Below are 26,746 nucleotides of genomic sequence, written 5' to 3' on the forward strand. Positions count from 1 at the left end.
GCAGGCAAAGTGGCTCCCTGACCCTCGGAGCAGACAGGAGGTGGGAATCAGCAAGTAAGTGTCCAGAGCTTGGAGCCCTTGGGGAGTGCTGGTGCCATGCAGCCTGCCTGGAGAGCTGCACAGGCAGAGCAGAGCCCAAGCCTGCCAGGCTGCCCGGGAGCCAGAGATCCTGATGATCCCAGCAGGATAACCATTACTCGGGAAGACCCAGCTTGAAACAGTCCAGTGATGGGCTGCACACAACAGCAGTCACCCCTATCAGACCTCGAGAGAAGGAAAGTGACAGGCCAGAGATTTGAAGACCTATAGAGGTGGGTTTGTGGCTTTCAGCTCTGTCTGTCTCTCAGCAGGCTCCCATGGAGCTGGGTGGCTGAGCTGGAAGGAAATCAAGCAGGATTTCAAACCTGCCTGGCAGGCAGTGAAAATCTGACCTGGTTTCTCTCAATTTTGTCATACTCCCCCAGCATCCAAGCTGAGATCAGCAGGAAATGCTGCTGCTTCCCTGTGAATATTCTGAGATTTCAAAAACTTTCCTGGTGCCTACTTGGAAAAATGCAGATGATTTTAACAACTGAAAACTGAAGGGGAAAAACAAAGGGATAGGCCAATGAAAAATTCTGTTTCAAAATCATTTTCTTAATTATTATTGTTTCCAAACCAAAACATCCAGGGAAACCAATTCTGCACCTCTGACTACTTCCATCTGAAAAACCTGACATATACAGATGAATAAGATGTCCTGTTCAATAACAACTGTACTCTTATTTTAATGTCTCTCTGAAGCATTTAGCTATTACTGAGCATGCTGGAAGTTGTACAAACTGGGAGCTTAGTTCTTAAGCCTCTTAGTACCAGTGTGTATGTACAATGTCTCTGATATTCCCAAGTAAACAACCTTGAGAGCCCAGACCTCACAGAACTATCAGACCCTGCAGAACACTGCACTGGCACTTAGACTTACTTGTCTGCAACAAGCAATTCCTAACTAAGAATTTCATACTGGCCATTACCTTGAAAACCAGCTAAGAATAACCCACTGAAGGTCTCCCTCACCCCGGTGGAGTAGGAAGGATTTATTAGCCATGACCAGTTTCTTCTGTCACTTTGCCAGGTACCCAGAGAGAGGCTGCTCAATTCAAAATCCACACTGCACCGCAGGTTAATCTCATCTCCAGCAAACCGAATCCTCCTGCTCCACTCACACCCCAGATAAGGCAGGGCTCTACTATTGGAAAGTGCCTACTATGGAACACGTCTCCCTGAAGTTGAGAGTAATTTGGCACTCCAGAAAAATCAGGTCAGAAACAGAAATTTGTATTAGATTGAAACCCGAATCCAGGTGGTTACATTTAGACAGGCAGTGTGGTGTGATAGGAAGGTAATGTGGCCTCCCAGGGAGACGTGAGCAACTTCCACTTCAAGCATGTACCTAATGAGAGAATTATCCAGGAATATAATGCTTTTGACCAAGACCTACTTCTGCTCTTTCTCTCCAGCTCAGGCCTGTGAAGAGCTGAGTGCAAGTTACCTTTTACCTCCAAAAAATATGTCTTTGACCTTTACAAATGAAAACAAGAAAGCAAACCACAGAGTCACTTGAACAATGCTTGGGTTGGATCCAGTCACTGCTTTCTGCTTGAAAAGGGAGAGTAATCCCTGCAAATGCACAAATTAGTCATATGTGTAAACACGGAGGAGCGTACAAAGCACTGCCATCAAAACCACCACAGAGCCCAGGTATCCAAGAGCAGCTTGTGTCTATTACTTGAGATGCATAAACAACTAAGCAGTTCATTGTCTTCCTAAAGGACAAACCTGGGGGTGATGATGTGGTACCCAAAGAGGTGTTCTTTCTCCTGGTGTCATAATTCTTCTAGTTTCTATCTGGTAACAATTTGGTCTGAGAAACACTGGGGAAAGACAGCACCACAGAGCTGGCTTTTTCATCTGGGAGCTGAAAAAGAATGACTATGCTGATGTGTGGACTGAACCAGTCTCTTCTATTGTATGCTTCAGGGTGGGTTTTTTGCTTTAGGCACTCAGAGAAAGAAAGGAAGAATTCACTTCCAGAAGGAAATTGAAAAGAAATTTATTTCTGTCCATATGGGGAACCTAAGCTTCAGTTCCCAAATCGGGCACATAAGTTTGGGCAGTTTCACATGATGACCTCTCCTCTGCTGATTTTTGTACAGTATCTATTTATAGTTTCCTGGATGTGATGGGCATCTTCTTTGACCTTCTGCATAGCACAAGGGCATGGAATTTCCCCCAGTTTTCGCTGTCATAAGCTCATCTTGACAACAACATAGTAGCTGCTGCAAAACATTAAACAGAAACATGTTTAGAAATGCACAGCTAAGGTCTCATGTGCCTTGGAAGGAAGGGGCTGTACGGCAGCAAGAAATACCCACTGTTAGTATTTAAGATGCCCAAGGAAGACACAGCTTGAAGAGCCATCATGCAGTCCTGTCCAACACCCTTTGCAGTCCTTGGAAGAGGACATTGAAACGTGCTCACCGTAATCCTAAAGTGGGGAAGCATGAAAAGATTCTCTCAATCAATAAGAATATGCATATAGCATTGGGAGAGGCACGCTGAACCCACTAACCAGACCAGGATAACTGTCTGCACAAACAAAAAACAAGGAAACCTTCCAGAACAAGTGGGGCCCGAGGCACACAGAACACCTGGTGATTTGGCATGCCATTAGAGAGCTCAGATAAACAGTTCTAAAAGTATGCTGGGACCAGGGAGAGTATTTCCAGAATCTCATGTGGCATTTAAAATGGGATCTTGTGCCATGTGTTTGTGTCTAGGGAGATAGAAGTCCCACTTTCAGAAGGGAAGGTGGGTACACTTTTCATAGTGAGTACACCAGCCAGTCAACACAGGTCTGGTTTACTTAGAGTGGAAGGAGGCCTTGGCTGGAAGTCAGCTAAACAGGAGAGATGTTAGTATCAAAAAATAACCATTTTAAGACAAAAAAACCCTCCAAAACATCCAAAATCCCAGATGAATCTGACCAAGCCAAAGTAATTTGTAGCCTATTTTATGGTGTTTTTATGATTATCATTACTGTTTAACATTTATAGTGTAGTAGTGATGACAAACAGATCTGAACACTCACTGTGCCAAGTAGCTACTGTGCAAATATGAATACAGTCAGGATGTCTTTGGAGTCATATTTACTGGCACATACATGAACTGCAAAAATGAAAACCCAGCTCAAAATTACCTCCTGCAACTTTCTTTCAAGATGCATGTTAATGCCAATGGACTTCCCAGGACCTGTGCTGCAATCAGGTATTGGAGAGTGGCTGGAGTTGGAAGTGGTCAGCTTTGCAAAGGGGACAAAGTGCTCATCCATTAGCAAACAAACTAAATAAGGCAAAAGCTAAGGCCAGCCTTAGCCCGTCCGTGCCATCCACCAGCTCATGGGGCTGAGCTGATTTCACCACAGTGGAACTGTGCCAGGCTAAAACAAAGGCACCACAGAACTCACAGGCAGCGCTGCAAGGAGGCGGGGGCTGATCCAGAGGTGTTGAGTATATGCCCCCCTCCCTGGATCAGAGTCTGTGTGCTCCCAGCATGCCTCGTAGTGCAAGTGAAAGTACAGGGAATGAGTTCCAAGAAATGAGCACGCCATGAATAGAACAAGCAAGAAGCAAAGAGGGTAGAGCAGCTGCTGAATGCTGCAAGTGCAAGGGGTCCATTCATCCAAACAACACCAAATCTACGGATTTGGAAAGAGAGGGAAAAAGGAGAAGAAGGAAGACAGAGTTAAGCTCATATTCTTGCTGGCATTAAACTAGTCATTACATATTGGAGAGGGCTGAGAAGCAGCTTCCTTGCCCAGCTTAAAAACTCTTACCTCTTCCTAAGATCTCAAAATTCCATAACATTCCAGACAGGAATGTATTTCCTTTATAATAAGATTTATCTAATGGTTCTCATGTGAGACTGAACTTTTTTTTCTATACTTAGCAGCAAGGGATACTGAACAAATAACTGAGCTGAACTGTGCCCCAGTTTCTTTTTCCACAAAATGGGGGAATATCACCTTTTATAGAGCACTTAGAGCTGTCTGCATTAAGTGCAAGTTAAGTGTGTAAGTTTAAAACAGTTACTACTATTAAATCATTCATTAAGCTTGCCTGTATGTTGCTATTTTCTCCATACCCCAAGCTCATAGAGGAACACTGAAAAAACATCATCTTGAACAATCAATAACCAAGTTACCCATAAAGCCTGCATTTCAGAAAAGGTCATTCAGCTCACTGCTGTTGGGGGATAGAAAGCAGAGTTTGTCAGGAAGAACATGCTGGGGGATAAATTTCCCTTCCCCTGTCCAAAGTTCAGGTTTCCCTGAATTCTGGAGTGGAGAAAGAGGCCTGTCATGAATCATATCCCTTTGGGGCTGCACAGAAGATACCCGTCAAAACCCAGATGGGGAGCACAGATGAATAAAACTTCTGTATAATACGTGTTTTACTAACAGAGGGACCAGTCCACTGTCTTAGAATATGGAAGGAATTTAGAAATCGCAAAACACACTCATCAAAAAGAAGGTGAGCAGCAAAGCCACTGGTTTTTGCATTGTCCCTTCTCCTCCATGCAGGTATGCGAACAAATGCGTGTTTTAGACAGTGCAGATCTGATCTGGAATGGGATGCAACTGATGCTGTTGCCTTCTCATTCTGATCCTGTGCACATGTAATAGCCAGCCCAACACATGGGGATGGAGACCTAACCTTCACCAGTGCTGCTTAAAAGATATCAAAATGCTCTTCTCTGAGCAAGTATTCATTTCTTGACCAAGACTCCTGACTTCTGTACACTCTAAAACATAGTTATACTGAATGAGCGGGTTGGGAGGTCTTTTCCCTCTGTGGTGTAGATTAACCAGCAGCCCTCACAACTGTGTGCCCAAAGGAGATTGTCATCAATGACATAACTTTGTGACACGGCTTTGGTGGTCTACTTTGCTGAGCAGAACTGAACTCTTCTTCCGCCAGGCCTACTGGATGTGAACCAGAAAACACTTTCACCAAAGATGACCCTGGAAAAAGCATTCTTCCTTTATCCGGTCAAGAGGAAAACTAGGAAACCAATAAAATTTTTGGAATGAACCATCAGTAGGACACTTTCCAAAGGCCAAATGTGCACAGATGTTACACATCTGCACAACCCAGTCAGCCAGCCCTTCCAGCAATATCTACTTGTTGATAAAGTACTACAATTACAAAACCAGCTTAAATGATGGAGTTTGTTCTCTTTGATCAGGCTTCACTGCTTTGTTCTAGCTGGTTGTTCAGAAATCTTCCACATATATGGACATTTCTGTAGGATTATTTTCTACTTCACTGGAAGACTCCATTTTCAAACTGCCAGGACATCTTTTCTTTTCTTTCTACTGCATTATTCCCAAAGCAGGCAGTGATCCAAGTGAACAGAAAAGCAGTATCACTTTTTCTGGGAGGAGACCAAAGAACTAGTGGCTAGACAAGCAGAACTGAAACTAGCATCATCACTGGACATCACATCAGAACAGCAGTGATTCATGTCTCCACGCTCTAATTTAGGCCCCCATCTCAGATGAACACAGCAATGCCATTCTGCAACAGAATCTCATGGAGGGATGTGCTCCACCACCTCTCCATCTCGCAAGCATCCAAACAGTGCCACAGGACTGCAGATGGAGGATGAAGATGGCAGGTGGCAAGGGCAAACCTGGCAGTTTGCTGGAACGGGGCTTCATTTCATTCTTCCCACCTTAGGGCATACAGCCTGAGCTTTTAGAACCCACAGAGGTCTTGTCATAGGGAGATCACTCCTTAATCACTCACAAAAGAAGTATAACATTTTTATGCCCAAGCTTGGAAGCCGTATTTTGTACATGTGTAGGAGTTTCTAGAGGAATTCACTGTGATGGAATACCTCAGGCACTGTGGAAAGTTCTGGTTTACTCTAGTACACAAAAACTAAGCACATACATTTGTTAAATTCAGATGCTGGGGTAGAGACCTGATGAACTGTTTGAATGACAGTGCATGAAAAATGTCAGTGTTCAAAGGGTAGGATCTACCTGAAAAACAAGTTAAAAAACACAGCATCAAGAGTTTCATCCCATGTTAGAGGAGGTATGTATTGGCAAGTGGCCCATACGGGTCTTAGGCTGGGCTTCTGATAAGGCAGCAGGGAGGAGAATGGGGGAGACTTGTACTGGTATTCCAGAAGTACAACAAGTGGCTGGAAAGAAGCTGCACAGATAAATTGAACCAGTGACTCCTCACTCTGTCATGATGCCTGAAGCCAAGGCTGCCTGAAAGGGGGAAACTCTGGCCCCACTTCAGAACAAACAAAGAAGTGGAAAGGCCTGGGGCTGGGTCATGCCTCCAGAAAAGGACAACAACATATTTTTAAGCTAAACAAAAAAAAAAAAAAGGAAGAAAAAGGAACAAGGAAAAGGCAATCCACCCACTGAGCCAGCCTCGCACACAACACCAGCAGCATGCACACGGGGCAAACCAGACTGATTTTAGTGTTGCTGCTTGCTTACAAACTGCAGCTTCCCCCCATGCGGGGTCACTGAGGTAGGGGCAGGTTGACAGATTACACTCTTTCAGCAAAGTCTCCAGCTATGTGAAACTTTGTTCCCTCCTGGTTCTTGACATGAGCATAAACCTCAGAGATTTGGAAAGACTGAATGAAACCCTACTGATACTGGGGGATGCACAATTGAAAATCTCATGTATCTTTTGGTGTTCAGGTTAAACAGTCTGGAGGAGGACTTGCTGCAGAACAGAGATGAGACGGTCTTCAGTTCCAAGAATATAAGGCATTCTTGGAGGGAGGAGGTTCCTCAGGTGCCACAGAGGAAGTTTTTCCTTAATTCCATTATAATAATAATGCTGTGAAGGATCCTGAAAGAAACAAGCTGAACTGCAACAGGTCCTAGACCTGAGTGTTAGGAGCAGATGACACTCAAACTCATGTTGCCACATTTGGATGCATGACTGAATGGGACAGAGATAAAAGGAGCGAGGCCACAGCTGTCCTCACAATCAGTGCTGTGCCCAATGACCAGATGTGAGGAGGGAAAACCACCCAACAGACCCTTACCAACACTGCGGTGTGAGCAAACAGGGCGCCCTCTTCACCCACGGCAACGCACAGTTTCAGCCAGCCCAGAGGCAGCATTCACAAAGTCACAGGCTCTGTACAGTTCCTCTTCCTTCTCCTTTTCATCCACTGGAGGCCCCTCAGAAGCCTTCTCTGTCTCTCAGTTTCTGAGTTGCTGACCTAACACCTAACGGTTTCCTAACGGGGGGGGGGGGGGTGGTTTGGGTTTTTTTAGTTTTTGTTTTGTTTTGTTTTGTTTTGTTTTGTTGGTTTTTTTTGGTGGGGGTGTGTTTTGTTTTGTTTGCGTTTTTTGGTTGTGTGTTTTTTTTTTTTTTTTTTTTTTTTGGGGGGGGGGATGGGTTGTTTAGGTTTGGGGTTTTTTTCTCTTTTTTTTCCCCTAGTGAAAGAGAGCCCAAGCCTGCCCATGGGAAGAGGGGTAGGTACATTACAGAATCTTCTGTGATACCCAGACAATTCCCCCATCCATGATTCTCCCATGTGGTGGTTTCCAAGGGAATACAGAGAAGGCGCCAGGCCATAAGGAAGGGAATTAATGATGAAAATTGTGTTCTCAGGGTCTTTGTGATTCAGTGTCTGTTTTTGTTTCAGTCTCAAACCGAAGGGAAGGGAGAGGGAAGGACTGGGAGGATGCACTGAAGCCTGCTACTATATGCCAAGGAAAAAGCTTCTACCCGCAGCAGGAAGAATTCCTTTAAGGATGATGAAAACAGTTTACCTGTAGGAGATCTTAAACCAAATTAATGTGCACTCACCCCAGCGCTACTGCTTCTCAATGCTTCACATACGCAAAAGGGAGGGGGGAAGCACAAGATGTGTCTGTCAAAACTCGTAGCGCTATGCCCATCAGAACAGAGCTGAGCACAAAGAACACAGGTCTGGAAAGTGTTCCCATGTCACTGAATCAAGCTCCTGCTTTTCCTGGCGGCACAACATGAGCTGGCTAGCTGACAGCTAGTCCTGTATGGCCAAGAACACTTCAGTCCTATGTACGTGTTCCTCATGTATACCATAGGAGGTCAATTAGTGGTCAGGTATAAGCACACCATTGCCTTTCCTTTGAGCCCCCCAACATGAGTAAGAAGTACCTACCTTGCAGGGCAAGGAGGAAGGATAAGAGTGAAATGCCAGGCATGAGAGCTGGCCTAATAAAGTCCAACTGGAAAACACATCCAGCTCAATTTCTAATTTCAGTCACCTTCTGAGGCCATCAAACACAACATATTACTCTGCTCACCAAACCACAAAGTCAGGAAGTGGCTAAAACCTGAGGAGAGCATGATACTGCTCTAGTCTGTGCATAAAGCAATCACATGCACACCAGGGACATCAGCTGGGCAGTGGCTTCTGTGAAGGAACTGCACTAGCTTTTGTTACTTAGCATGGTCTCATCCTTTCTTCTCCCTTCTGCTGAAGCTTCAGAGTAGACCATGAGTAGCAGATAACTCTTCTTATTCACCTTCCCCCATCATTCTTAGGACACTGGGAGGCAGGCCACAAACTCTGTCACCCTTGCCATTAAATGGCGCTAGAATGCTAATGACCTTGAAGCCCAGCTGATCCGGATCAGACCGGAATGAGCCAACTGGAGCAACTGGGAAAGCATACATGGCATCATCTGTCATCTTTGGCTTGGGTTTGTCCTGAGCCAAAGTTATGCAAACAGCTCATGATCTGAGGCCAGTGACAGACCATTACTCACAGGCTGGCCTCTCTCAGCACTGAAGTCTGAACTCTTCATTCATCACCTGCTCTGACAGCTCTTGTTGGTCAAATGGAGCAACACGCTGCCATAGGACTCTACTGTAGTCAGAACTTGACAGCACTCACGCACTGGATGTATGTGTATTAGAAACATCCTCAAGTCATTAAGGAGAAAAAAAACCCATTACTCTTTTGCTACGGTGCTTACCAAGATGCCTCAAGTTAGAGAGAGACTTCCTCTTTCATACTGGGCTAGCTTCATGTTTACCACAGGGTAAAAGTAAGTACACAAGGCCAACCACAGCACAGATGATACACAGAAAGTTCACGCCTTATCCTGCCCCACAGAAACACATTCACACCTCCATACCCTTAGAAATAATTATTTTTAATACTCCCTCAGGAATTTTTAGTAATATATTATGCTGAAGAAGTTTAAAATAGGGTGAATTATCTCTCTGTGTTAATATGAAGAAAGCCTTTATGCTCTGTGTGTTCTTTCTGAAAGCAATGGTGATGCATTTCAAGCATCTTAGTCTTGTCTTGCAGCAGTGTTCTGTGACCCCCAAAGAACTGTGGGATTCAGGGCCTGGTTTTTTTTTCCTTTGCGTAGGCAAAAGCTGCTCCTAATTAATTCCCTGGGTGGCTGCTAATTTGGAATCTACTTTGGAAGCAAGTAAAATTCATTTGCATGACAACACTTCCATCCTGGAAGAGCGTCCGTGGCACTGCGGAACAGCGATGCATTAAAATTCCTACAGAAGACAATCCAAACTAATGACTCTGTATAAACAAATCGGTTTTACTCAGCCACAGGGCGGGGAAACCCCCCATAGGTCGGCTCCCCGATGATTTCCATAGGTAACGTGAAGCGGCAGCGCGGGGCGGGCAGTACGGGAGCGTTGACAACCTTGTCCCGGGGCGGCTCCTATTCCGGTCCCGGCGGGGCTCAGCACGACCCCTCCGATCTATCGCGACTCCATGCAGTACCGCGGAGCCAATACCGCGACCGCAGCCGCGGTACCCCCGTTCCGTCCAGCCCGGCGCGGCAGCTCCCTCTCTCGTCCCGGCCCGGCGCGGCCGTGGCACCCGCGGCGCCGGCCCCGGCCATACGCACCCCTCCGGCGGCGGCCGCTCGCTCCCCGCCCCGGGGCTCATCCGGAGCCGCGCTCCGCCCCCACCAACCCCCGCCTCCCCCCGCCGCGGTGCCGGTCCCTGCTGCACGCAGAGCCCCGCTCTGGCCTTTCGAGGGGATTTCCCTCGGCCCGGCTCCACTCAGTTCTTGTAAGCAGGAGCACATGACGGTGAGTGGCGAGGCGCTTACTGGTACTGCAATTAGCGCTGTTGGTAACTGAAAATGCATCACGCCATCGCGGCAGCACCAAAACCACCTCCCTGCCGCGGGCTCGGGCAGCGCCGCGCTCTGGGGCCAGGGAACGCCGCTTCAGCGGCGGGGGCAGCGCGCACACAGAGTTAACGTGTCCCAGCCCCTCCGGCTGCACTCCCACCCGCACCGGCACTTGCGTTCTGCCCCTTCCTATCCACGGCAGCGCTTGTCATTCACCGGAAAACACGAGTCATCCATGAGCTGCGGGGCTTTCTGCACCGGCAGGCTGACATCCCCTCCCCCTGCAGACGTGGGAATCTGGTGGTACATGTGCTTTCACTTTTGCATTCAACTGACCTACATTGTCAGAAGTCACTTGGAATTGCATTGCTTTCCCAGCTGATTTTGAGCTCAGACTTTGAAAAGCAAAAGTGTCTTAATACTGTGACTGCATTAAGAATGTGCCATCATTCACAACCTCTTCTACAGAAACTTGTTCTCGTCACGTTGATCCTTGACATCAGTTCTGGCCTGATCACAGTGAAAAAACCTACTATGAGTGTGCTGGCGAGCATTTGTGTCATCACAAGGAAAGCAGGATGTGAAGCAGTTAAATCCAAAATATTGCTTAAACACCAAATGAATGGATTAAGGCACCTTCCAGTCCTGCACGCTCACATCTGCTGGCTCGCCAGTCTCAGCTGCTCACAGAATGGGCTGTTCACACAATCAGCTCGCCTTGAGTCTGCCCAGTGGTTAAGTTATAATGAATAGTATAAGAGAGTAATAAACTGAACAAGTGGCTTGTTTGGTGATGGTCCGTAACTGCTATAGCTTGGAGTGCTGCAGCATTCCAGCAAAACTCCAGCACAGTCTGGGAAGAAGCAAAAGGAAACGCACCTCTCCAGCTGTGTGTTGTGTATTACTCGGTTCTGGCAATGGTGAGCAGGAAATGGGAAGAACTGTCTTAATTTTTAAGTAGTGTTTCCCAAACCATTTGAAAATCTATGGAGTCTTGGAGCGCCAGCACATTTACATGGCAATTGCGCAGCGGTGGAGCTTCAAAGGCAGCCTCAGAGTGTGAGTAACCCTCACATCTGCATGTGCAAACAGCACCAACACATACAAAACACAGGCCCAAGTTTTCAGAACTCCATGTGCGCTTTCATGCAGCCGTATGCACATAAAATTACTGTAATTGTACTTCCCCATTAAAGGTATGTAGCAACCCTTTTAATTTGTATACAGATCACTGTTTAATTACCTGCGCTATGCTATAATCTAGCTTGAAGAAAAATGGTGCTATAACAGTATGTACAGGCATCTAAACACAGATGTATATACTGCTTGTAAATATGAGTATTAGAAACCAGAGCTGAACTAGAGGACATCATTTTTTCCCAGCTGGGAAAACACGTCTAGATTTCTGCGGGACAGTTCTTTCCTGCAGTCGTAGCCACACATATTAAGAAGAGAATTACTGAGGTTTGCACAGAAAACAAAGGACATTCTTGTACTTTTCTGCGAGTCCATAACAGCTCCACGAACATACAGAAACCCAGTAACTGTTGATGTCCTGCTTGATAGGGCTGAAATCAGAAGCTTACTTGTTTCAGGAGTTTACACTGATCCACCTAAACCACACTGTGGAAAGAATCCCTTATTTTAAGCCTTGAAGTTGATTGTACATGGATTGTGCATCCAAATATTAAACAACCACTTCTTTTATAATCTTTTGTCCTTCTCCTCTGAAGTGCTCACAAGCATTAAAGGTGTTTCATGCCACCTTGGCAAAGTCATCATGGACAATACTTTCAGCCCATGGCTCAGCACGGGGAACGGACTCCTGTCCTTGCGATGCATTTCCCAGGTTGCAGCTCCTGTTTTAACGCTCCCTGTTGTCTAATTAGGATTTGAAGGGCAAGGCTGCCTTTCCAGAACTAGTTACACAGTTCCCAGTTCTGAGGCATAAGAAAAAATGCATTTTCCATACTGGGGGTGTGGATAAGCCTCAGGATGTCCCATGTCCTGCCTTCTGTGTAACCCCACACCCAGCAGTTCAGACATCCCCTCGCTCAAGCACCTATCCTGTTGTGCAATGGCAGAGATGGGGAAAATAATTCTTTCTTAACTCTAGCAGTTGAACTCTTTGCACTCTGCAGCATGAGACTGGATCACACTGTTCATTACCTTATCTTCCTCAACTACACGTTACTAATGGTCTAAAAATTAGCCAGGCCTTCTGTAAAAATCCACCCACTCAGCGGGTACCTTTGACTCAGCTGAATGGCAGCATTGGGGTTGACACATTCAAAACCCCCATACATCTCCCAGTGCAAAAACAAAGCACAGGCTTACAGAACCAGTTGGTCAGGGACTGACTTTAGCACTGTGTTTGTACTGCATCCAGCGCAACTGGGTTCTGTTGGATAGCTGGGACTCTTAAGCACCATTATAATACATACAGATAAGTTAAATGCATGCTTAGGTGTATTGGAGGGTATCCTCCAGTCTCAGCGTACAATCAGATATGACAATTTAACTTAGCAAGATGCTGACCGCTCCCAACATGAAGCTCAGCCCTATAAACTTTACTGAGAGATAAAGATGGCTTGTGTTCTAGCAGCATGCAAAACTAATCTCTTTCTTCCAAAACTCTAAGCTGCAAATGAGTGCATTTCAAACCACAGCCCTTCAACTTCAGCAGATTCCCTTGCGCTGAGCATAGCATAACATTCCGTCCTCTGTTAAAAACAGGTTGTTCTTCAGGCCCAGAAATGAAAACATCAGCTCTGTTGCTGGCAATTAAATACAGCAAGAAATTAAAAGAATTATTTATTGGATTCAACACAAGTAAATAATGAGAATATATGAGAATAACACAAATAAATATATGAGAATTAAATATATGAGAAATATACGAGAATAACACAATTAAATAATGAGAATATAATAGTGGGAATATAAGGTTTGACATCTTTAGTCTTGCCAGTGGTTCTCCAGGTGTGCTCCCAGGTCCTTTTTAGAAAGATTGTTCATTTTTGATCTGGCACTTGGAAGCTCAAACGCTTGGGCAAAAATACAAAAGTGCATACAAATCATGTCATTTCAGGCAAGAAATGCAACACCTGCTTAGGCATTCAAAAGTGTGATTGCAGCACTTACCACGAATCACCTCTATAGAGCTTGAACCTCTAGAGGAGGAAGGGTTTTTTATCTTGTGCAGAGGTCCACACGAAGAGGCCATCAATATGCTGGAAAACCCCTGAGGCCCAGATGCAGTGTGCAAAGAAAACAGCCAAAGGGTTTTCTTGGGCATGGGAGAGACTACCCCTGAGCAGGGGTAAAGGCTTACTGACAGTGGGCAGCTGGACATCAGACTTGCTCTGCAGCCTTTGGCCTCCCTGGCTAAGAAGTAAATTTACAAGACCTGGCTAAAGTCTATGTGTAGAAGGAAGTCTGCCCTTTTCTATCTTTTTGTTTGAAGTGAAGCTACTACCTTATTAGACTCTCATTTAGCAAAAATAACAGTCTGAATAGGCTGAAAAACTGGTCTTTGGAATTGCCCCCAGGCCTCTGGGTAAGTCACACAAAAGGAATGGGTCTTCAGATTGCTTCACTTGGGAAAAAGATACCCGTCATTAGCTGATGCTGAACAACACCCCACACTGCTCTATGACTGATAAAGGCCCGCAGTGTGGTAGGTGAGGGGAAAGGGCAGGGCCTGTGCTGTCTGGACAGGGCGTTGGTTGGTCCATACTGATTTCCTGTAACCCAAAGACCTCCACTTCTCCTTTCCTTCTCATGGCTTTTGTCTAACAGGAAAGCTGCTTCTATGCCTTGTTTGGACATTGATTGCTGAGCACAGGCCAGTTGCATAAGCTTTAGGGGTACCTCTAGTACCTTAAGCTGCCTTCTTCCTCATTAAATGTGTGCTCATTGCTTCTTTTCCTTCCTCTTCTTCATTTCCTTGCTGTTGCAGAAGAACAAACAGTGAGTGGGGAAAGCGTCCATAAAGGAACTTCAGACAGGGAAGCATCCAGTGGTCCCTCTGCTACGGGTAGCATTTACGGAACCTGCTGTTAATCAGAGATGAAGTTTCTCAGTGCAGTGTCATACATCCCCCGTTGCTGCCTATTACTTAATCTTTGCTTCCTCAAATGGTACTTGGAATTGCGTAACTGCTTTCCTGAAGGTGACAGAAGCAAGGAAAACATAGCACTTTAGTGATAAAAATGAAAAGTCTATCAACAGGCACTTTGGCCCACGTCCACTGATGAAAGAAGTGGTTGAGTAGGTTCTAGTGAACGTGAACTGGATTCAGAAGAACTAGCTTGAGTTTTGCATAGCCTCAACCCTTTCACAGGGTTGATCCTCCCTCTAGTCTGTCCCTTCCTGAGCTCATTAGACACAAGCAAGCAAACTTCACAATTAAATGGTGCCTTTTTTTCCCCAGAAGTGACTGGCTGGTTTTGGTCAGTTCCATTCGGGACAGTTAGCTCAAGATGGAGAGTGGGAGACATGAGATAGGTAGTTTTATCCTGAAAAAACTCCCCTAGAACAGGCTCCGTAGCCTGTTTCTTATCACTGATGATAGCATTATGTTCTTAAACAGCTGACGTTTGTTGTGTTCCTGAATAGAGACTAAAACTTCCTAAAAGTGCTTGGATTTGCACTATGTTATTAATCCATAGAAGAGCTATGTGCAGGTCCAAATCCTCCTGATCTGATGGCTGTAGACTAGGAGGTTTCAGGACTTTCCCAGGTGACAATGACTTTCAAGGCAGAGGTGGATGTTGTCCTCGGTCTATTTGACATTCAAAATGCCAAACATATTTTTCAGGTGAAGCATTAATTTGTGGACCTATACCCCAAATCCCAATCTTGATTCCACCCGAGTCATGCTTCTGATTTGTCAAACGAATTTCATCAAGAGAGTGGGGAAGTATGAAGACAAACATTGTAATATCGAGAAAGCAGTAGCATGCACTTTCCTGTGTAAGTTTGGAAGGAAAAATTAATAAAATAAAAGGTAAAATCCTAACTGGAATCTCCTGGGATTCACTGCCACTGTCTGCTCTTTTTAGATTTGCTGTTTGCCATCTGACCCTTTTTATTGCCTTCCTTGGCTTTTTTAATATCAAGAAACAGAGCTCTCAGAAATAGCACTGAGTAGCTAGAGAGCAGCGTGTTAGAGAAAAGGATGGAAGGACATACACTCCATGCAATTCTACTGTGGCTTTGTGTGCCACTTACTTCAATTCTCCAGCTTCAGTGGCTCAGCTGTCCCCACATAAGGAATGTTGTATTTTGCTTAGTGTAACTGATTCCCAAAGAGAAGGTGCCTTTTATGCTCTCCTGTGGCAACTTTACTGTTAATTTTGTGTCCTTTAGTAGAAGAAGAAAAGCTAATTCTGCCAATAGGAGTTTCCACTTTACATTTCAGAGAAAGCTGTTTTTCAGGAGGCTTTCCAGTGCAACACTTTACAGGAACACACTGGAACGCTAAGGAAGATGAGGCGCATGAGGTGCACACCCACTGAGAATGCAGCAAAATTTCATTCTTGATCTGGAGACATGTGAAGAAAGTGCCACACTACCGAGTCGGATGATTTGAAGGACAAGTTAGGTCCCCTGTGACAGCAGCAGTACATGAGAAATGGAATGACACATTTCCATATGTGCACACAGAAAGGAAAATGACAGCCATCAGGCCCAGCATCAAATGGCTAATCCTCCCCTGCAAAGCCCTTGACAGCGGTAATCTGTGCCAATTTACGTGCACCCATACGAATGCTTCTCCATGTTAAATTCAGCTTCCCACAGCAGCTTGGCCTGCCAAACAAACAGCTAATTTCAAATAAAAAAGGGGTGAATTTTGAACAGAAAGCATTGGAATGGGGTTCTTTCTTCAGGCCAACATCCTCTGTGGGCTTTGAGGAAGTGGGAAAAGTACATCTTTACTCTCAGGAGGACTGTGGAATGGGAAACACTGAAGGCATCATCTCTTCTTAAGAAGAGTAGCTAACTCTGCTATGTAGAATAGCCCCTCGGTTGCCAACAGCTGTAGGCAGAAAATGGAAACATTTAAAAGTACATTGCTTTAGGTTTCTTTCATTTACTCATCAAGAATGTCTTCCCAAGCTTTAGAATTTAGAGTCTTATAATGGTTTTTATTAGCAAACTTGAGAATAGTGAATTGTGTAGAAACCAAAGCCACAGTAGAATAAAGTAAGTCTTACCAACAGGAGTAAATACAAAGTACCCCTACAAGCCAGATACAACTCAAAGCAGCTGCTTATTATCTTTCTTTGGCATGTATTTTTTTTGGATATGGGACACCTTCATCTTCCTAACCCCAAACAGAAAGAACAGAACAGCCTGTGCCTGTTGTGGGCCAAATCCTCTGCTGACATAAATCAGAAACCAACAGAGTTGTTGTGGTTCGTACAGACTTGGACTCTGACCTCTTACACCAGCCTCTCACACATCTACAATGTGTCTTCCCTTAACAGATTGCACTGTGCTTCACAAAATAACACAGGTCCAAACAGAAAGGGTTTACAGTCTACAAGGAGGCAGGACCAGTTGCTAATGAGGACTCTACACAAGGGCCTGTGGGGTTTTCAATTAATGTTTAGATTCAGAACACATTTTCCCAATATTCAAGACTCTGGGGAGACAGCAGTTGGCAATATAACTTGGAATCCAGCAAAGCTAATCCTTCAAGTATGTATGTCTCACTGACAGATTTGGTTTGAATCAGTGTTGCCTTTACTTTCCAATAAAAGAACAACAAAATGAAAGACCAACATATAAACCCTCATTATTTCTTATGTAAACAGGCAATATTTTTACCTCAGCTTCAGTATAAAGAGTTCCTAGGTTTAAAGATACAGTGCTCAGATGTATTTGTTTAATTCCTGTTGGTCAAAGAGGAAGCTGTTGGATTATTTGCATTTTTATTATTGCTTTTGAAAACACTGAGATGTTGCTTAAACAGAAATCAGGTTGACTTTAGCTACTGAGATTCATGATGCCAAGAACATAAGAAGAAGGATCTATATTTGAGGTCAGGTACAAGATCTAATATATTTTGGCCTAGAAAACAGACTTGAAGAAATAGTAAGAGGTCATCTTGCTCATCCCAACAGCTATGGTTGCTTATGTGAATGTCTGCTCAGGAGGTGAGAGAGGTCTGTTGGTGTGCTGTAGTCATTCCGGCAGGATCTTGGCAGCATTCCCAAAGCTGTTAATTAGCATATTACTCACCAGTGGAGCTAGGGCACCCTGTAAACTGATGCCCCATTGACCCTGCTGTATTCATTTTCCATAAATAAAATGCAAACCTCACAGATTTTATTGGTCTCCACAGGATTTTTTTCCCTTCATTTTCCCGGTTAAAGCAGCTCTTCTAAATGGTATAAAAACACTTGCTCAGCACTTAGCAGGCAAAATAGCCTGAGAATGGGTCTTACATAGAGTCTTCCATATCACATACACGTCACCAAAACAAAGTATATTAAATACTCAGGTAAGCAGGTCAATGCATCTGCAGGCTTCTCTAGTTTGCTTGCAGCCTTGAACATTAGAATCTGCCCTGTTCAGAGTGGAAACGTTGACAAGGATTTACTGCGATTTACTCCCTGTTTGTTTAAAAAGTAAAAGAGGACTTTTAACTTCTACCTGATGGGCAGACGGATTCATCCTGCATTAGCAGCACAGCTGCCACATAGCACACGCAGCTGGGCAGCACATTTCTTTTACGATGTTGTGAATGCAGCACAGGATACAAAGCCGAGCAAAATTTCACTTATACAACTGGTGGTTAATTCTGTGCCAACAGTAATTAGCTTCTGTAAAGAGTTTATAACAAGAAACCACAAAACAGTTTTATTCTGATGAAACTGATGGGAAAAACCCATGTGCATCTGTCCATGGGGTGTGAGCTCCAAGGCTTGGCAGGAGAATTGAGACGCAGGCTTTCAGGCCAAAGGCAAGAGAATGCTTCACTGAGCTACAGAGCAGCTTCCTTTTTAATACTTACTTGTATTACATCTTGCATCTCTAATCCTAGTCAAGGATTTGGACTGCTGGTGTTATGAATGAAACAGCTAACAAGAGGTAGGATCTTGCTCCCAAGCATGCACAGTCCGGGGCCCTGATTTGGCCAATGCAGACTTTTATGCTAAATCTTTAGTGTATTTATGCCAAGGAGACTGCTGTCAAAATCAGGTGAAATTTTACAAGAATGGGTTCTTAAACAATTAGTAGTAAACCCAAGGTGCTAATTAATAGTATTGATCTTAAAGGAACAGAGAGTCTGGGCTTAACTCTGCAGGTGGGACTATTTATATTAATTTCAGTGGGATTACAGGATTACATCCATTTATAAACCCAGAGGAACTGTTCCTAGTTTGTACCATAAAGGCTTGGAGTAACATCTGCCTTCATATCAAAAGTGTGCTGAAACACACTGTGTGCTGAAATGTTCCATGCTCTTTCTGGTGGCTTATAGAAGCCCCTGTCAAAGATGCTCACTGCACTAAGCATGGGACAAATATGGAGCTCCTCATCTTACAGGGGAAACAGATCAAGGGAAAGAAGGCAAAGGAGTCAAAAAGCCAACTCCAGCTAGCTACCCATGGCAACACATCAGGAGGACGCTGGATGTAGAGACCAGGTCACCTATGTCATGATTGTCATTGAAACATTTCAATAGCTGATTTTACAAAAAAGATAAGGACATAAAAATACTTCATTCAATCCAGGTTTCTTGGAGAAAGCCTACTGGAAACCAGGCTCTTGCCAGACTCAGAGGAGAGCTCAGAAGCATGTTGGATAAGGGAGAGTCAATGTTAACAAAGCTGGGAATTCCTGGCTTTGTTAACATTGCTTTTCCTAACGCTGTTAGAGGAAGCCACTCCAGGAAACAAGTATGACTGAGCTGTACTGGGGAAGAAACTCTCTACTCTTAGGTGGCTCCTGCTGTGACTATGCTGGAGGATGTGCTCACACACAGCCATCTCTGGCAGAGTGCTGCCTCAGGGCTCGTTACAGGACCTAACAGGGGAGTTTTATTGCCACTGCCTTCAAGAAACCCCATTCTTAGAATTCATTCCCCTTCAGCCTCGCAGTTTGGCAGTGTATGTGTCTTTTGCATAAGATACTATGATAACCGACCTATTGCTTATTGGGTAAACACCAGCCCCCCCTTCTGCTCCCACAACTCACATCTCTTCAAGTATATGAGGTATATACCACACTGCAAGGGCCAAAACCCAACTGCAAGTAGCAAGGCATTGAAATGAATAACACCAGGGTCCACTATTTTTCAGTTCTAGCACACAGAGTAACAATCTGCCACACTAAATAAAAGCATGCTGGGGTTATCTGAATGAAAGTGTAAGGGTAGCTGGTTTCTTTAAAATATTGAGCCTTTGAACGTATCTATACATCAAAAATAGGGGAAGGAATAATTGCAGCATGTGCTGATTTACCTGTGCTAGGCTAATACAGCTTGGTAACAATAGGCAGCAAAACTGTGTCAATGTGGGTTTAGCTGCCAGAGTGTGTATGCAGAGTCTCTAAATTTGTAATCTGGTTGTCAATGTTAATGTCCTCGCAGGTGTATCTCTGTAGCTATTATTCATGCTAATTAGATTAAGCTAGCAGAGATATTTTTGCACACACTACAAGTTTCATTTTCCTGGGAGGAGTATGAATATGCAGGGGAAGGTGTAATACATAATTTCAGTTCCTTCCAAAGGGCAGATGAAACAGGCTGCTTCATCCCGGTGGTGCAGAAGTGAGGAGCAGCAGTCGCATGGAGGAGCAGCGTGCAGCAGCTCAGCTTGTAATTTCATGGGACAAGCCCTGGCATTGTACAAAAGAAAAATCTCAACTGAAACTTGTAATAACTTTGCCATAACTTCTGGATACACGCATCCTTCTTAATACAAAAAGGAACTGGGCAGTGTGGTAAAGTAAATGTATGATTAACTACTGAGGAGATGTGGGTTCCGTACTTGTGGGTTTTTCCTGACCAAGTTCTCTCACCAGCTCTGTCATCCTATTCAAATGATTTTTCCTCCTTCTACTTTTGCTTCTTTTCTCGCTGTTTCTGTTCCATTCATTCATGCAGTAGTTTCTCTTGACATGTTTTGAACAGTACATTGCAGCAGGGTCCCAGCCTGAGATTCTGGGCACAACTGTCACAGAAATAAAGAGTGATTCAAATTTGATATTGCTGTTCCCTGGAGTACATGTGCTCCCTGCCAATTGAAAACAGCGATTAAAAAAGAGCCTTTGTTTTTGTACAGTCTTGTGTGTCTCAGGGGAGGAGCAGGTGATCAGATCCTTGGGTTCTGTACTAGCACTGAGAGCAGGAAGGTTGGAACTCAGGACTCATACTGATAACTTGTACCCTTGTTCAGTGGAAGGCCAGCTTGCTCTGTGCTCACTGTGCCTCTGTGTGCAGCAGAGGCAGTATTGCACAATCTGTCAAAGTTTGTCCATGTTGCAAACATACTCCAGGGGTAAACATTTTCTGTCCAACAACCTTAATGGCTCTATAAGCTAAACATGGAAGTGACTTTACGTGACAGCAGTGGAACAGAGAAAGGCTAGTCCTGGCTTCGTCATTGGCGTGTTGCTCTCAGATTTTACTAGCGAGGTGGCACTGGTACCTTGTTGTTCTGAAATTACTGGATAGCCATTAGCTGTTTATTCCAAAGCCAAAGCCTCCTGCATTCCCTTTAATATCAGCCAAGAGATCATGACTAAAAAAGATGTGTAATTACAAAAAGATTTAATAGGAAACTGAAGAGAACCTCTAATCAGTGCAACTCTGGGCTTTATTCCACTGACAGAATAAACCAAAAAGGCTTTATCCTGGGTATGTTCTAAACAATGTGCCATTAAATCTGGTCCCAGTAAGTGTCACAAGTAAGCAGGTGAGGAAAAGAGGGTACGGAACAGGCTTCCCCTGTATCTTCAGCTTCCAGGAGAGAGGAAGGGCCCAGTTTCTTCATCCTGCTGGATGTATTTGCCTGTAGGGAGGGAGCATCTTCAGTGCTATCCCAGGAAAGGCACTATGCTCACCTCCTGCAGGGGTCATTTTTCCTGTCAGGGAAACATCAGGGTTAGCTCTTGGGAGCAAGATTATCCTGCGTCATTCAAGGGAGGCTCCTCATTTGGCCCTTGGGGAGAGGGAGGGATCACTCTTCGCCCTCCAGTAACCTCCCGGCCCAGCGTATGCTCTGGGGACAGCCCCTTGCCAGTCGTTCAGATGGAAAAATGGGCCAGCCTTCAAGGAGAAAGGAGCAGACAGAAGCAGAATGGATGAACCCGAGGACAGATTTTAGTTACAAACCCATTACATACTCCACTGACTTAAAGGCTTGAAATAAACTATGTGGAGCCCCTAGGTTAAGATCCTGCATGATAATGGACTGTGTATGGACCCGTCTCATGACATTAATCCAACACTTAAGGCATATCCCTGTTTCATATTGCAGTTACTTGCTAAAACAAATCATTCAGCCCAGATTCCTCAAAAGAATTTTGGAAGAAGCAGGGACTGACACTGCCCAGTGCCAGATCAACCCTTGCTGACTTCCCAAGTTCAGTGACCTCTGTAGTTTCCTGTGAAAGGCAGGCAGAGCCAATACAGACAATCCACACTGGTTCAAGAAAAGTGGGTTCCTTGCTGGAGCAAACACATGTGGCAGGTTGCAGGGCATCTCCACAATTCTGTGCTGCTTGGCTGTGTTGGTGCCATTCCAACCTGCTGACTGACGGAACTTCAGAAGCTCGGTTAGGGTTACCAGCTAGTCAGTCCTTTGTCAATCTTCTTTGTGCAACACATGTCTAGGACATTGCTGCTGGGTTTTCAATATCCCCTTGCTAAGATGTATCACCGTGCAGGAAGCAACTTTTGGGATAGATGGGGAATGATGCTGAAAATAGTTTTGAAAGGAAAAGAGAGCTAAAATATACTGTTGCGATGTTTCTGAGTAAATAAAGATAAGAGAGATGGAAGCTCCTCTGGCAGGGACATTAGCAGAGCCTCAGCAAATTAGTTTAGCACTAGAAAACTGACATGGAACGGAAACAAGGCGTTCAAAACAAGGATGTGCTCTAACCAGGCACCAAGCTGAAGTCATTTAAGAAAAAAGAAGTGGAGTTGGTTCCAGAGTAGCTAATTCATTTCTCCTTATCTTCCCTTGGCAGAGGCTAGCTGCTTAAAGACCACTTGATGCATGCCTGCTGCTTCCTCCCCTCTCCCGTCACTTGTTTGCCTTGTAGAAAACACAAATGTGTTCTGTTGCAAATGACTCCAGCTCCCCAGGCTGCAGAGGAACAAATCACAGCTTACTGGGCATCTGTGTGACATCCAGCACACTGCAGCGCATGGCAGTGTTTGTCCTTGCAAGTTCAGCTCTTGGCTAAAATATTTGTTGGAATTCAAATACTGGTTAGAAATGTTTATTTTTTCCATTACATTTGTGTGTTGGTAAAGGCCCAGTGAACACAGATACCCTGTCCTACAAACACTTCCCAAGTACAGCATCATCTGCTTACTGAAACCCAACTGACTACAAATTGTACTGCCTATTTTTTTTCTGTGGTGTCAGCTCATTACAGATTTCAGGGAGATACTAAAACCAATAGGTTTAGGATCTTCAAGACAGAGCATCTTCTTATTCTCTGATAGTTAAACTAATTTTCTCAGCAGTTCATGTAGCAGAGCTAGTATTAGATGGACGGAGATACTAGAGCATTCTGCTGGACCATTTTGTCATAAAATTAGTCCTGGTCTATCCTGATGTTTAAAACAAAGTGGTCCCTGTTAATTATACCTTAATAATAGCTTAAGTTTCAAAACATGTCAGGGTTAAGGTTAGGCTTAGGCCAAGCTGGGAATCAAGCTGGATTAACCTTGTAACTAGACCCTCAGCAGCTATTCCATGTCTGAGCTGTTCAGCCACTGAAAAGCTGACCTCTGAGCTTCACAGTGTGTGTGGCACTGGTAGCTAATAGGTACTCTGTGGTACCTTAAAGCAGGTATTGTTATCCTTTGCCTTTAGCGGATCTGTTTGAGGAGATCCTCTCTCAGTTCAAGGCTACACTCCTGCCTCCCTAAATCTAAAAATCAAAGCACTCTTTTCTGCCTTTTTCTTCAGCCATTCTGTCACATCATGGTCAACCTTGGCACATTTTGTGCTGCAGCTCCTGTCCAAGTGTGGGAGATCATACTGCTCAAAGCTGTACTGCTCAGTTTGCTCACAGTCACAAAACGCAGAGGTGAGGGTTCTTGCCAGAACACCTCCTCTTTGCTTCCCAGCTATTCCGCCTGGCAGGATGCTTTTTCTGGATGTTTTTAAAGAGGTGGAAAAGAGGCTGACTCAGTCCATGCCTCCTAGTTTATGCTGAATTGACTACATGTCAGTGCAGATGTTGTGGACTCATCCTCTAGTTTTACAGTTTGGTGGTTTCCAGTGAATTCCCAATAACCTCCCAGAAAACTCAGGATATTATTCATACCTCTAAGCTCTTCACTGTTTGTTTTTCTCTATTATCACCTCTTAATTTGTAACCTCTTCAGATGCTGCTACATTTGTCTAGTAACTGAGTACATTTCCAGGATTAAATAAAGTATCTGTAGGACACAATCTCTGGCATTTTAAGAAAAGCAAAGTAGCAGCTACCTTTGAGTTATGAGTTAGAGAACTGATGGATTCTGCTACAAAAGCACCTTCCACAAATGACTCCTCAGTTGAAAATCTGCTTACAGCAGTGGCAGTGACATTTTAAAACACTAAGCCCGGTTGGTAAGTTACTATTTTAGAGCACATGTATAAATTCAGCACACTTTCATCAAAACCAGAGCACGCATCTAGCAAATTGGAACTTGATGTCAGCGGTAAACATTTGTACAATGAATACAAACATGTAACATGAGAGTTCTGTGTCATTCTTTTGGTAACCCAGGACTGGGGAGGCAAGGGGCAAGACAATGTTTCTTGACTGAAGAGACAACTCCTTCCCTAGAAAAAGGCCCATGTGTGCAAACCAGAAACTGCTGGTGACCTTGCCATATGTGCTATCAGCCAGGCAGCATCTTTCGTGGTGGTGAAAGAGCTGAACTGCTTATGAGGAATGTGTTTGTTCAGCCCTACAGCTTTGAAATGTATAGAGTGGTAAATGTTAGCCTCTAGTAACAGGAAAAGTCCTGCCCAGTTCTAGCACACCAAGGGCAGAAGTAACTCGAGCGCAGAGCAGCAACAGTCCAGTCATAGAAGCCTTGGTGTGAAACAGTTAAAAATACTAGTCCTGTCTTTTCAAGAACTGAAGGACTAGCTGTGAAAAGCTCTATTGACTTCCAGGGAAGCAGGCTGTAAACAACAGAGCACAACTGAAGACGAGGGCAGTATAATATATCTGACGGGTACAAATCTTCCACATGGCCAGCATCAGGCGAGGTGCTTGTCAAAAAGGCATCTGCAGCTGTTCCCTTTACAGGCTGTTTACTCTACAGGAGGATTTACCATCTGTGCACAAAAACAATGCACACACCAGAAATCAGTGTCTGTCAGATGAAGCCTGGTCTCGTGGCTGAAGCACAGGACAAGCAGTCAGGAGATTTAGTTTCTATTTATTCCTCTCCTAGTGGCTCCCAGAGCAAATAAGGGGAAATCACTGCTTTGTGTCTTGTTTTTCTCCAAGATACTACATAAGATACCTTATTAATGGTATGAACACCCATTGCTTGTGTTTATAACATGCTTTTTGTTCTTTGGATGCAAGGCTAAACCAGAACTAAAAAGATGTATTTCCACAGAATTTCTAAAGCTTCAGGTCAAAACCCTTCTACAGCAGCAAAGTTAAAGGCCTGTAAACTATCACAGACAACTCAAAAGCAGTCCAAGAGTCACTGTGCTCATCTCTCCATCCCACTTGGTGTACTAAAGAAGTGATCGTTTGGAGATGGTGACAATGAGAACACTAGAAATACCTGATAGAAGAGACGGATCATTTGTTCAGAGGTGACACCAAAATTTGGGGATCTTTATATCCTCCCCTGAATTTTTCAGCATCTTACTGGCACTGCCAACTGAATGGCATTGGAAAGTCAAAGTATCCCTCTATATAATACGTTTTCTTCTTCAGAATAAATCTTGCAGAGCTTCTTCTAAATCAAAGCACTACAGCTGTGGAGGGCTCATGTCAGATTCCTGTGTCAAGTGCTGTGTTCAGGATGTGCAGTTCCTAGCACTGCTGTACTTTGGAAGCACAATAACTTCACTAATGTCCCAAAAGAGTCATACAAAAACTGAGCTTTAGTTTGCTTCCATATTTCAAGACTTTCTTGGATTGTCTTTACTCTGGGATTAGCCCCAAGTTTATATCAAAAGTATGAAGGAGATCATGGATGGGTCTTCACTGATAACACTTTTCTGAAGCCTAACAATATTGCTTAATAAAGCAGATTTATGAAGCAAGAGTCTGTAGGATAAATCCTGTTATCAGTTCCAGTGGGATACCTTGAGCAGATGTATGTTATCTACCTCTATGGCTTTTTCTCCCACTAAAATTAACCTGGTTGCCAAAGTACTGTAGTATTGTAATTCATAGTTCCTGCATTTTCTGCCTTCCACTAAATAACTGTGTGATCAGTTCTACTCCTTTCCTGTCTCAGTGTGGTTGATTGTACGTACAAGGAAACCAATCTAGCCATATTTGTATTTCCTTTCAATTCTGCTGTTGTTACTGAGTCCTAAATGATGTTGTTTTTGTTTTTACTGCTCTGTAATGAGTCACTGGCTTATTTAATTTAATTTTATTGTAATTGTTATCTTTTCATTCTTGTTTTTTTCCAGCCAGTTACTCATAAGACCACAAGATATAAACAGGACACTGGCGCTTGGACAAGTCCTGAGGGTCATTTTTTTCTGTCACCCAAATCCAAAGCAAGGTACTGAATGGGCCTCACTTCCTAAGAACTTTCACTCCAGTTCATGTATAATTTCCCACATGCCGTGTTTCTGTTAATCCTTATGTTTTCCAACTAAAAGAGATCTTCCTGTCGGGTTTGGTTGTTGTTTGGAAGCTTTCTTGGGCTTTGTAATCAAGCCTGATCTAAAACTTTTCATGGACATTTTAGTGAATGAAACTCAAGTTTAATTTTATGTAATGTCTTTTGCAGCAAATAGATTTTACCAAAAAACTGGGTTTTGATTGAAAATTTGGGGGAAATAGCTATCCAGTGAGATGCTAAATTTTCCTTTGCCATCTTCCCCATTTTCAAGCTAACTAAATCTTTGGCTGGGTTTTCTCCAATGACTCTTGCTAGACTTCTTACCTGTAACCTGATTTCCTAAGGACATGGGATTCATGTGGTTGTGCTATGTTTGCATGTTACATACATGTGTCTCTTTATCCATCAACTCTATAATTTCGAAGGAACTGGCAGCTTTCCACTAAATCTGCTATAAAGACAGAGGTCTAAATTATGTTAAGATTTCAAGTAGTCAGATAGAGATTTTATTAATGCATCCATGAGGAGAAAAA

The 26,746-nt window shown here is 44.0% G+C and overlaps 1 long non-coding RNA gene across 4 annotated transcripts in view; it reads right to left on the minus strand.

Moving 5' to 3' along the window:
* Positions 1-2,073: 2,073 nt before the first annotated feature.
* The window catches only part of LOC136020311 (uncharacterized), a 108,581-nt gene continuing 83,908 nt past the window's right edge, over positions 2,074-26,746 (minus strand). For 3 of the 4 annotated variants that reach the window (XR_010615283.1, XR_010615282.1, XR_010615281.1), the window contains exons 3-4: positions 2,412-2,524; positions 2,074-2,315 (exon numbers count right to left, since the gene is read on the minus strand). This is a non-coding gene — a long non-coding RNA (uncharacterized LOC136020311). Of the gene's footprint in view, positions 2,316-2,411; positions 2,525-3,235; positions 3,320-26,746 lie in introns of those variants that run through there. The other variant, XR_010615284.1, reaches the window with a different exon arrangement.

Source organism: Lathamus discolor, chromosome 11 (assembly GCF_037157495.1).
Source record: "Lathamus discolor isolate bLatDis1 chromosome 11, bLatDis1.hap1, whole genome shotgun sequence".
NCBI lineage: Eukaryota > Metazoa > Chordata > Aves > Psittaciformes > Psittacidae > Lathamus > Lathamus discolor.